This window comes from Zingiber officinale, chromosome 7A (genome assembly GCF_018446385.1).
Source record: "Zingiber officinale cultivar Zhangliang chromosome 7A, Zo_v1.1, whole genome shotgun sequence".
Lineage (NCBI taxonomy): Eukaryota > Viridiplantae > Streptophyta > Magnoliopsida > Zingiberales > Zingiberaceae > Zingiber > Zingiber officinale.
The window spans coordinates 96,124,376-96,135,228 of NC_055998.1; the positions used below are offsets into that span (position 1 = coordinate 96,124,376).

At 42.3% G+C, this 10,853-nt stretch overlaps 2 long non-coding RNA genes across 2 annotated transcripts; both read left to right on the plus strand.

Moving 5' to 3' along the window:
• The first annotated feature begins 543 nt into the window (after positions 1-543).
• LOC122000283 lies at positions 544-1,103 on the plus strand. Its single transcript, XR_006117056.1, has 3 exons — positions 544-609; positions 703-795; positions 1,040-1,103. It is a non-coding gene; the product is annotated as an uncharacterized LOC122000283 (long non-coding RNA).
• Positions 1,104-6,446: 5,343 nt separating this feature from the next.
• Positions 6,447-6,625, plus strand: LOC122000284. The gene is made up of 2 exons (XR_006117057.1): positions 6,447-6,494; positions 6,588-6,625. It is a non-coding gene; the product is annotated as an uncharacterized LOC122000284 (long non-coding RNA).
• Positions 6,626-10,853: the final 4,228 nt, after the last annotated feature.

The window sequence follows — 10,853 nt, forward strand, 5'->3', positions numbered from 1 at the left end:
ACCTCCCCTATTCCTAACCCGTGCCCTAAAGCCTTCCCTCACCGCCGACTTCTCCCCTTCGCTTCCTCTGCGCCACCCTCCGAAGGCTACAACGGCGTCGGCAGATCGCTGGCCTCGCTCACCCCGCACCGGCAGAGTCTCCCTCTCCCTCTCCCGACTTCCCCTAAACCTCCTCATCGCCGCTGAACCCTTTTCCACCCGATTCCCTTCCTCTTCTCCTCCGTCCCTCTTGCAGTGATCGCCTCTTCATCTTGTCTTCATCGCCGATAAAAGGAGCAGCCGCCGACACCTCTGGATACCGAAGCAGCCTCCGGTCTCCCCCACGCCTGATTGGAGATCTCCTCGGTGGCATCCTTCGTTGAAACGCAGCTCCTCGCAAAGGATTCTCGGCCGGGAGGGGAGAGGCGGGCACCGGAGACGCTGAGAGTTCCGGCATCAAGGTATGTGAGGTGAGAATGTCTCAGATTAGGGTTTCCTTTAGCTAGGGAGGTTGTGATATGAAGCCCGGCTGCAAGCATATGTTGATTTAAGTATTGTTCTGGCAGTGATCCCTGGTAGCAACCTCGGTCACAAATTTCCAGCTACTGTGCTTCATCCGGAGATAAGAAGGTAAGGACTCTACAGCTCTAATGGTAGATCTGTGGCTTTAGGTTTTGGACATGATTCGTATTATGTTGAATTGTGTGATAGCAATGGATGTAGGCTCTGTAGGAGCTCTATTGGTCGTTCTTGGCAGCAGGTATCACTAGAGGATCTGTGCCGACAATTTTACCTTCGGGCAGGGAATCATCAGAGGTAAGTTTTGATATAAGATAAGCTGCAACAGTGATAGTTGGGTTTAAGGAATGAATGCATGATTTGCTAGCTCAATTTTGATAGTACAATGTAGGGGAGTTTTGGTTGGTTGGTGTGGATCAGTAATGGAGATTAGTAGATTAGGGTGAGTTTATTTGGGTAATGGATGAATTCGGATTAATTACCTATCTTGTATATTGGTTTAGTTAATCGGTAGATGGTTTATATGGATACGTTGACGCAGGACTTTGATCAAGGCGGTTGTCGTGACGAGATTGACGTCGGATTCAGCCTACATTTACAGGCGGGTACTTCTTGCTTTACCTCTTTAGTATTTTGATCCTAGTGCATGAGCTTTATGTTCAGATAGTTGTTGTATCTATCTTGACTCCACTCTTATTCTTCCTGCGTTTGATACTTCCACTCGATCTTTGAGCTACTCGTTTCTGTATCTATACAGTCTCCGGTTGCTATTCATGATATTTAGCAGATACTATAGTACTAGGTATTGGATACCAGATACCAGACATTAGATAGTAGGTATTGGATATATGGACACCTGATACCATGTTTACCTGCTTTGATTGTTGTTTATTTACACACCTTGCTGAGCATGCTGGCTTCATGTAGCATACCTGTTTTCTGTTTATATATATATGATGACTGCTGCATTATTCGCGTCATGTCATTGCATGCATGTCGGCGACCATGTCTCCCTTGTGGTTGAGAGGGTCATTGGCCAGGGCCGCACGCTCGGCCACTCATGGGTAGTGGCGGCTGGAGCGTGCCGCTTGTCCTGTCGTGCCACACTCGGCCACTCATGGGTAGTGGCGGCTGGAGTCGCGGGCAGCAGGGACCCCCGTCGCAGATGTAGCTATTCAGCTACTATGCAACTGTCCACTCGGTCACTCGAGAGTAGTGGCGGCTGGAGTGTCGTACAGTTGTCATCGATCCGGCCTCTCGACCATACAGGGGTCGTGGTGCAGAGAGGTGGGCGGGGTGACCATCCGTACATACGATGTTGTTATTATATTTGCTGGTTGTTTACTTATGCTGTTGTTGCTTACCTATGCTGTTGTTGCTAGATTATGCTGCTATTGTTCATTTATGTTGTTATGCTTACATAGGTTGAGATTTATACCTGTGATATGTGTTTAGACACTGGCTTACTTACTATTGACCTGTATATACCTCACATGATACCATGTAGTTATGAGCAGTACTGTAGCAGGACTTTGCTACATCTACCTTCCCTTACTAGCCTAGGATATGGTTTCAGGTATGGACACTTATTATGATATCACTGTAGTATCTGCTATTTCCATACGAGACTGTATACCTTTGCATCTCTAGTTCTTTACTATACTCATGCACTATCTATCTATTACCCGCTGAGTCTTTATACTCACCACCCCGTATATTGGTAATTTCACCAGGTAGCAGGTAAAGGGTTTATGGAGTCGCCTGGAGATCCTGTCCGACAGGTCCACGTCACATTCGAGGACGTTACTATGATTTTGGTTTTCATTTTATTGTGAGTTAAACCTTTGAATTTAGCATTGTAATAATTGGGCTGTGGACTTGTTATTTTGTATTTGGTTGTTTGTCGAGGAGTCAAGCCGGGCCGGCCCGCGGTGAGTTTTCATTACCTTATACTTGTTATTCTTGTTTTCCGCTGTGTTTGATTTTACAGCCGTGTGGGCTGCATATTATCTGCGTGGTTGTGATTTAATTTGCATATGTATTATCTGTTGGTGATGTATACCGATTCCATTTGTCACTGCTACAGAGGAGGTGTTGTCCGATTTTCGTCGGACAACCTTACTCTCGGGGCGTGACAATTTATTGGTATCAGAGCAAGGTTTTACGAGGCCTATTTTCGTTTGGTTTTTTGTGATTTGATTTCTCGATGTGACCTTTCGAGTTTTGGGACCAGGCAGCGACAGGATTCTCCAAGCTATAGGAGGTATGTTTGCATATTGTTATCTTACATTACTGTTAGTGTATGCATAGTTGTTATGTTAGTTATGTTATGTATTAGTATGCTTTTGTTAGTACATGCCCAGTTGTTTGTAGCATACATCAAATGTGTTGGGTCAATCACTGATCACGGTTGACCCTACTAGAGATCAAGGAATACAATCTCATAGGACTTCTTTTACCATACCACTAGTGTTATTAATTTCTGTTATCACTAGTTTAGTAGTGGTTAGTATCTGCTAAATATCATATTGCTTCGGTTCGTGGAGAACTAATTCACTCGTATTGCCTTGGTTCGTAGAGAACCGATTTACTCTTATTTGACTTGGGTAGTGTAGGGTTGATTTACTCTGTTGGTTTGGTTAGTAGAGGTTCGATTTACCATTGTTGACTTGGTCAGTAGAGGACTGATCCATTCTTATGTTCTTAGTTCGGTCAGTAGTTCAATCAGTAGGAGACTGACTTACTCTATTCCATGAAGATTCTGACCTTTGGGTTGGTTGTATTCGGTTAGATAACCTAAAAGTTATGTTTGAGTTCAGGATTTGTACAGACGGAGAATTGACTAAGTTAGCTGCATACCATTGCTGGCTTGCCTAGTCTGTAGAGGATCGATGTATCCTATTCTATGGAGACTTTGACCATGGACTGTATGTACCTAGTAGGATGACCTTGAGGGTACATTTGGATAGATGACCCCCACTGACGTGGGAAAAGTGTGGAGCTAGTTGCTTAACACTTATGAGATACAACCGTTATAGGGTTAGATATCCTCAATGATAAACAACTCAAGACCTTGATCACCTGATCATTTACTGAAGGTCTTGAAGTTTATATGTAAGATTAGAGGGTGTTCGACCTTTTGTCAACAGTTATCGGAGGACATTTTACAGGTATGATTATGAGAGTTATGGAGATACTCTCTTGATGGGTAGAATTTGTAGATAGGAGGTTGAGTGACCATTTGAATTTTGGGATCATCCTTCCCTTACGGTGGATTTTGTATGTTTGAATGGATGAGATTAGATGTACTCTTTGGATAAGATTAGTAGAGTTTGATATACTCAGGGTTTGACTGTATCTCTACCATTTGGAGAATTGTTGGTCATCGATTAGGAAATCAAGGGACACCCTTGGATTTCAGTGTGACACACTTTTGGTAGGATGGGGATATATTTCTACATTATGATAGTATATCATGATGATAATTGGTCCTTGGAAAAAATTATCGGGTTTGATTGATGTTTTGATAGGTTGTTTTCTGATGATCTGTTAGAGGATATTGGATTTGGTAGTTTATTATTTGGTGATTTATGGTTGGTGATTAGATCTTAAACCTGTTTCCAGTGATCTTACGGTTGAGTGTGTCTGGTGTATTCAACATTTCTAGGGTGTTTAGAGCAGTTTTCATGGACTTCATTAATGATATTATGATCTATTTAAGATCTGAGGTGATCACGTACACTATCTTCGCATAGTTTTAGATATGTTTCGACGGGAACATCTATATGCGAAGTTCAGTAGTGCGTATTTTAATTGTCTTCTGTGAGATTTCTGGAGTACATGGTTATCGGTAGGGGTACACTGTGGATTCACAGAAGATATAAGCTGTTACCGGTGGGTAGTTGAAGTCTGTACATGAGACTCGCAGCTACCTTGGGTCTGGCTAGATGTTACAGGAGATTGGATTAGGGTTTCTCTAGCGTTGTTATGTCGTTGACTTGACTATCTAGAAAGAGTGTGGAATTTTCCTAGATATATGCTTTTGAGACCAGTTTCATGAATTGAAACGAAAAGCTGATAATTGCACCGTTTTAGTTTCACCTTCTTGTGTAGACGGATTGATACTCTACACAGAAGTACTATACGAGGGGTTAGGTGCAGTTCTGAAGCAGCACGGTCGAGTAGTACTACATTTTTCTCGATAGTTGAAAGATCATGAGAAAAATTATCTGACTCATGATTTAGAATTAGCAGCCATTATTTTCACGTTGGAAATGTGGTGACATCATTATTACGGGATTCATTGTTTCCGTGGGAGGTTAGGTGTGATCCTGAGTCACTTCTTATCCGGGAGGAGTTTTTGTAGGAAAACACCTCGATATGGATTTGTGATACATCCGGGTGACACCTGATGTATAGGGACTTAGAGCGTTTCTATTGGTTGAATGACATGAAAAAGACATCGTGGATTTTGTAGCTCGATGTCTAGTATGTTAGCAAGTGAAGGCTGAGCACCAGAGACTAGAAGGATAAGGATGGTCACCGTTGATTCAGATACTAGAGTGCAGTTGGGAGCATGTTATGATGAATTTTGTTGTGTGATTACTCAGGGCAGGGTGAGGATATGATGCTTTGGGGTAATCATTATTGGGTTGGCGAATTTGCTCCCTAACTATCGATTTGTAGGATGGATTCGTTAGATCGATTAGTTGGGTTATACCGTAGAGAGATCACCAGACTTTAGGGTATATCTCGGAGTATTGTACCAGATGGAGATTTGTGAATCATATCGTGGTTCTAGTAGTGTTTACAGTAGGCTACGAGTATTGAGCTTTATTGTGATATAGCTTTCCACCCTCGGACAGATGGATAGTTTGAGCGCCCTAGATAGATGTTTGAGGATTTGTTGATAGTGTATATAATGGGTTTCAGAGGTAGTTGATTTACCCACCGTTGACTAGATAGAAGTGTGGACGTAGCGGAAGCAGAGTGAGCTCATAACCCACAGTGTTATCTCTTATGAATGGAGATTTATTCTTGATACTCGGATGGAGTGATATATGAGTATGTTATTTGGTTGTTATCCTTGAATGATGATCTTTGAGTTGAGCAGCATATTTGGGGACCAAATTTTTATTAGTGGGGGAGAATGTAAAATACAACACCCAAATAATATTTAAATAATAAGGTTATTGGACAAATAATCTTATTGGATTTTAAAGAAATTTTTGGGAATTTTTTGGGATTTAATCGGAGGTCGTATGACGTATTTTAAGGGGATCAATTATTGGGTTTAGTGAAAGCCTATTTGGAATACCCAAAGATGGGAGTTGATTGAGGAATAAACTTAGGTTTTGATTTATCTAAACCTAAGTTTAAATTTATAAACCTCCCCTATTCCTAACCCGTGCCCTAAAGCCTTCCCTCACCGCCGACTTCTCCCCTTCGCTTCCTCTGCGCCACCCTCCGAAGGCTACAATGGCGTCGGTAGATCGCCGGCCTCGCTCACCCCGCACCGGCAGAGTCTCCCTCTCCCTCTCCCGACTTCCCCTAAACCTCCTCATCGCCGCTGAACCCTTTTCCACCCGATTCCCTTCCTCTTCTCCTCCGTCCCTCTTGCTGTGATCGCCTCTTCATCTTGACTTCGTCGCCGACAAAAGGAGCAGCCGCCGACACCTCTGGATACTGAAGCAGCCTCCGGTCTCCCCCACGCCTGATTGGAGATCTCCTCGGTGGCATCCTTCATTGAAACGTAGCTCCTCGCAAAGGATTCTCGGTCGGGAGGGGAGAGGCGGGCACCGGAGACGCTGAGGGTTCCGACATCAAGGTATGTGAGGTGAGAATGTCTCAGATTAGGGTTTCCTTTAGCTAGGGAGGTTGTGATATGAAGCCCGGCTGCAAGCATATGTTGATTTAAGTATTGTTCTGGCAGTGATCCCTGGTAGCAACCTCGGTCACAAATTTCCAGCTACTGTGCTTCATCCGGAGATAAGAAGGTAAGGACTCTACAGCTCTAATGGTAGATCTGTGGCTTTAGGTTTTGGACATGATTCGTATTATGTTGAATTGTGTGATAGCAATGGATGTAGGCTCTGTAGGAGCTCTATTGGTCGTTCTTGGCAGCAGGTATCACTAGAGGATCTGTGCCGACAATTTTACCTTCAGGCAGGGAATCATCAGAGGTAAGTTTTGATATAAGATAAGCTGCAACAGTGATAGTTGGGTTTAAGGAATGAATGCATGATTTGCTAGCTCAATTTTGATAGTACAATGTAGGGGAGTTTTGGTTGGTTGGTGTGGATCAGTAATGGAGATTAGTAGATTAGGGTGAGTTTATTAGGGTAATGGATGCATTCGGATTAATTACCTATCTTGTATATTGGTTTAGTTAATCGGTAGATGGTTTATATGGATACGTTGACGCAGGACTTTGATCAAGGCGGTTGTCGTGACGAGATTGACGTCGGATTCAGCCTACATTTACAGGCGGGTACTTCTTGCTTTACCTCTTTAGTATTTTGATCCTAGTGCATGAGCTTTATGTTCAGATAGTTGCTGTATCTATCTTGACTCCACTCTTATTCTTCCTGCGTTTGATACTTCCACTCGATCTTTGAGCTACTCGTTTCTGTATCTATACAGTCTCCGGTTGCTATTCATGATATTTAGCAGATACTATAGTACTAGGTATTGGATACCAGATACCAGACATTAGATAGTAGGTATTGGATATATGGACACCTGATACCATGTTTACCTGCTTTGATTGTTGTTTATTTACACACCTTGCTGAGCATGCTGGCTTCATGTAGCATACCTGTTTTCTGTTTATATATATATGATGACTGCTGCATTATTCACGTCATGTCATTGCATGCATGCCGGCGACCATGTCTCCCTTGTGGTTGAGAGGGTCATTGGCCAGGGCCGCACGCTCGGCTACTCATGGGTAGTGGCGGCTGGAGCGTGCCGCTTGTCCTGTCATGCCACACTCGGCCACTCATGGGTAGTGGCGGCTGGAGTCGCGGGCAGTAGGGACCCCCGTCGCAGACGTAGCTATTCAGCTACTATGCAACTGTCTACTCGGCCACTCTAGAGTAGTGGCGGCTAAAGTGTCGTACAGTTGTCATCGATCCGGCCTCTCGACCATACAGGGGTCGTGGTGCAGAGAGGTGGGCGGGGTGACCATCCGTACATACGCTGTTGTTATTATATTTGCTGGTTGTTTACTTATGCTGTTGTTGCTAGATTATGCTGCTGTTGTTCATTTATGCTGTTATGCTTACATAGGTTGAGATTTATACCTGTGATATGTGTTTAGACACTGGCTTACTTACTATTGACCTGTATATACCTCACATGATACCATGTAGTTATGAGCAGTACTGTAGCAGGACTTTGTTACATCTACCTTCCCTTACTAGCCTAGGATATGGTTTCAGGTATGGACACTTATTATGATATCACTGTAGTATCTGCTATTTCCATACGAGACTGTATATCTTTGCATCTCTAGTTCTTTACTATACTCATGCACTATCTATCTATTACCCGCTGAGTCTTTATACTCACCACCCCGTATATTGGTAATTTCACCAGGTAGCAGGTAAAGGGTTTATGGAGTCGCCTGGAGATCCTGTCCGCCAGTTCCACGTCACATTCGAGGACGTTACTATGATTTTGGTTTTCATTTTATTGTGAGTTAAACCTTTGAATTTAGCATTTAATAATTGGGCTGTGGACTTGTTATTTTGTATTTGGTTGTTTGTCAAGGAGTCAAGCTGGGCCGGCCCGCGGTGAGTTTTCATTACCTTATACTTGTTATTCTTGTTTTCCGCTGTGTTTGATTTTACAGCCGTGTGGGCTGCATATTATCTGCGTGGTTGTGATTTAATTTACATATGTATTATCTGTTGGTGATGTATACCGGTTCCATTTGTCACTGCTACAGAGGAGGTGCTGTCCGATTTTCGTCGGACAACCTTACTCTCGGGGCGTGACAGAGTCTGAAATGCATTTCTGCTTAACACTTCTCCATGCAATGACTCCACCTCCTAAAGTAAACACATAGCCTGATGTAGACTTACTATTGTCCCTATCTGATTGGAAGTCTAAATCCATGTAACCCACAGGGAGCAAATCATCTGCTTGGTAAACTAGCATATAATCTCTAGTCCTTCTCAGGTACTTCAATATATGCTTTACAGCAGTCCAATGTCCTTGTCTAGGGTTACTTTGATATCTGCTAACCATGCCCACGGTAAAACAAATATCCGGTCTCGTACACAACATTGCATACATTAGGCTTCCCACAGCCGAAGCATAAGGAACTGCCTTCATGTCCTCTATCTCCTTTGATATTTTCGGAGATATCTCTTTAGATAAAGCTACTCCATGCCTAAAAGGTAAGAAACCTTTATTAGAGTTTTGCATGCTAAAACGAGCAAGGATTGTATCTATATATGAAGCTTGAGATAGGGACAACATCCTTTTCTTGCGATCCCTTATGACTTTGATCCCAAGAATGTGTGCACATTCTCTTTAGTCATTCATATCGAATTGTTTGGACAATCATACCCTTACGTTTGATAACATTTTAACATTGTTACAAATTAACAAAATGTCATCTATGTATAGTACAAGAAATACCACCACGTTTCCGTTACAATTCTTGTATACACAAGACTCATCCGAACACTGAATAAATCCATATGACTGGATTACTTCATTAAACCGGATGTTCCAAGATCTTGAAGCTTGGTTTAGTCCATAAATAGAACGATTGAGCTTGCACACTAGATGCTCTTTGTGTTTTTCAATGAACCCCTCTGGTTGCTTCATATGGATGTTTTCTTCAAGACTTCTGTTAAGGAAAGCTGTCTTGACATCCATTTACCAAACCTCATAATCCATATGAGCAGCAATGGATAAGAGTATCCGGATAGACTTAAGCATAACTACCGGTGAAAAAGTCTCCTCATAATCGATTCCCTCTTTCTGAGTGTACCCTTTCGCAACTAGCTTTGCTTTGAAAGTTTCTACCTTTCCGTCTGTCCCTCTTTTCCTTTTGTAGATTCACTTGTATCTAATGACTTTTATACCATTTGGTAGTTCTACAAGCTCCCAGACCTTATTAGAATTCATAGATTCTATTTTAGATTTCGTCACCTTTTGCCAAGATACTGCATCTTTATCTTGGAGTGCTTCGTTATACGTCCGGGGATCAGGTTCATGTTTACCTGGGATCAAGTCCGAAGATTCTCCCAAAAACATGATTCTCTCATGTTGCCTAACAACCCTCCCACTACGACGAGACATTGTCTGTAACTGTGCATCATTTGTAACACGTGTTGCAGTTTCTTGTGGTACTTCACCTTGTACTACTAGTACTAAAGTAGATGTGTCCTCTCTCATTTCTTCTAGAACAATTTTACTTTTGGGCTTGTGGTCCATTATATAGTCTTCTTCTAAAAACTGGATATTGGTGCTAACGATGACCTTCTGATCTTTAGGATTATAAAATAAACCACATTTCGTTCCTCTATGATACCCCACAAACACGCGAACTTCTGTATGAGATTCCAATTTATCAGCATCTGCTTTTAGCACATGTGTTGGATTACCCCAAATCTGAATATGTCTCAGACTAGGCTTTCACTCATTCCATAATTCTGTGGAAGTAGAGGGTACTGATTTAGAAGGTACCAAGTTCAGAATGTGCACTGCCATTTTCAGAGCGTATCCCCAAAATGAATTTGGTAATTCTGAATAACTCATCATCAATCTAACCATCTCCATAAGAGTACTATTCCTTCATTCTGCCACACCATTCTATTGGGGTATACCTGGTGCAGATAATTGGGATTGAATCTCAGCTTCTAATAAGTAATTCCTAAACTCTTCTAAGAGGTATTTGCCACCACGATCAGACCGTAGTGTCTTGATACTTTTACCAAGACATTTCTCCACATCAGCTTTGTACTCTTTAAACTTATCAAAGCACTCAGACTTGCGGCGCATCAAGTAAATGTATCCGTATCTCAAATAATCGTTTATAAAAGAGACAAAGTATTTGAAACCACCTCTTGCCTGGATAGACATAGGACCACATAAATCAGAATGAACTAGTTCTAACACATCTTTGGATCTATACCCCTTGGCCTTAAAAGGTCTCTTGGTCATTTTACCTTCCAAGCAAGATTCACAGGTTGGAAAGTTTTCCACCACTAATGAACCCAAGAGTCCATCAACTATAAGCCTTTGAATCCTACTTAAGTTAATATGACCAAGTCTTAGATGTCAAAGATATATTTGGTTCATCTCCGAAGGTTCCTTTCTCTTATTGGAATTAGAAG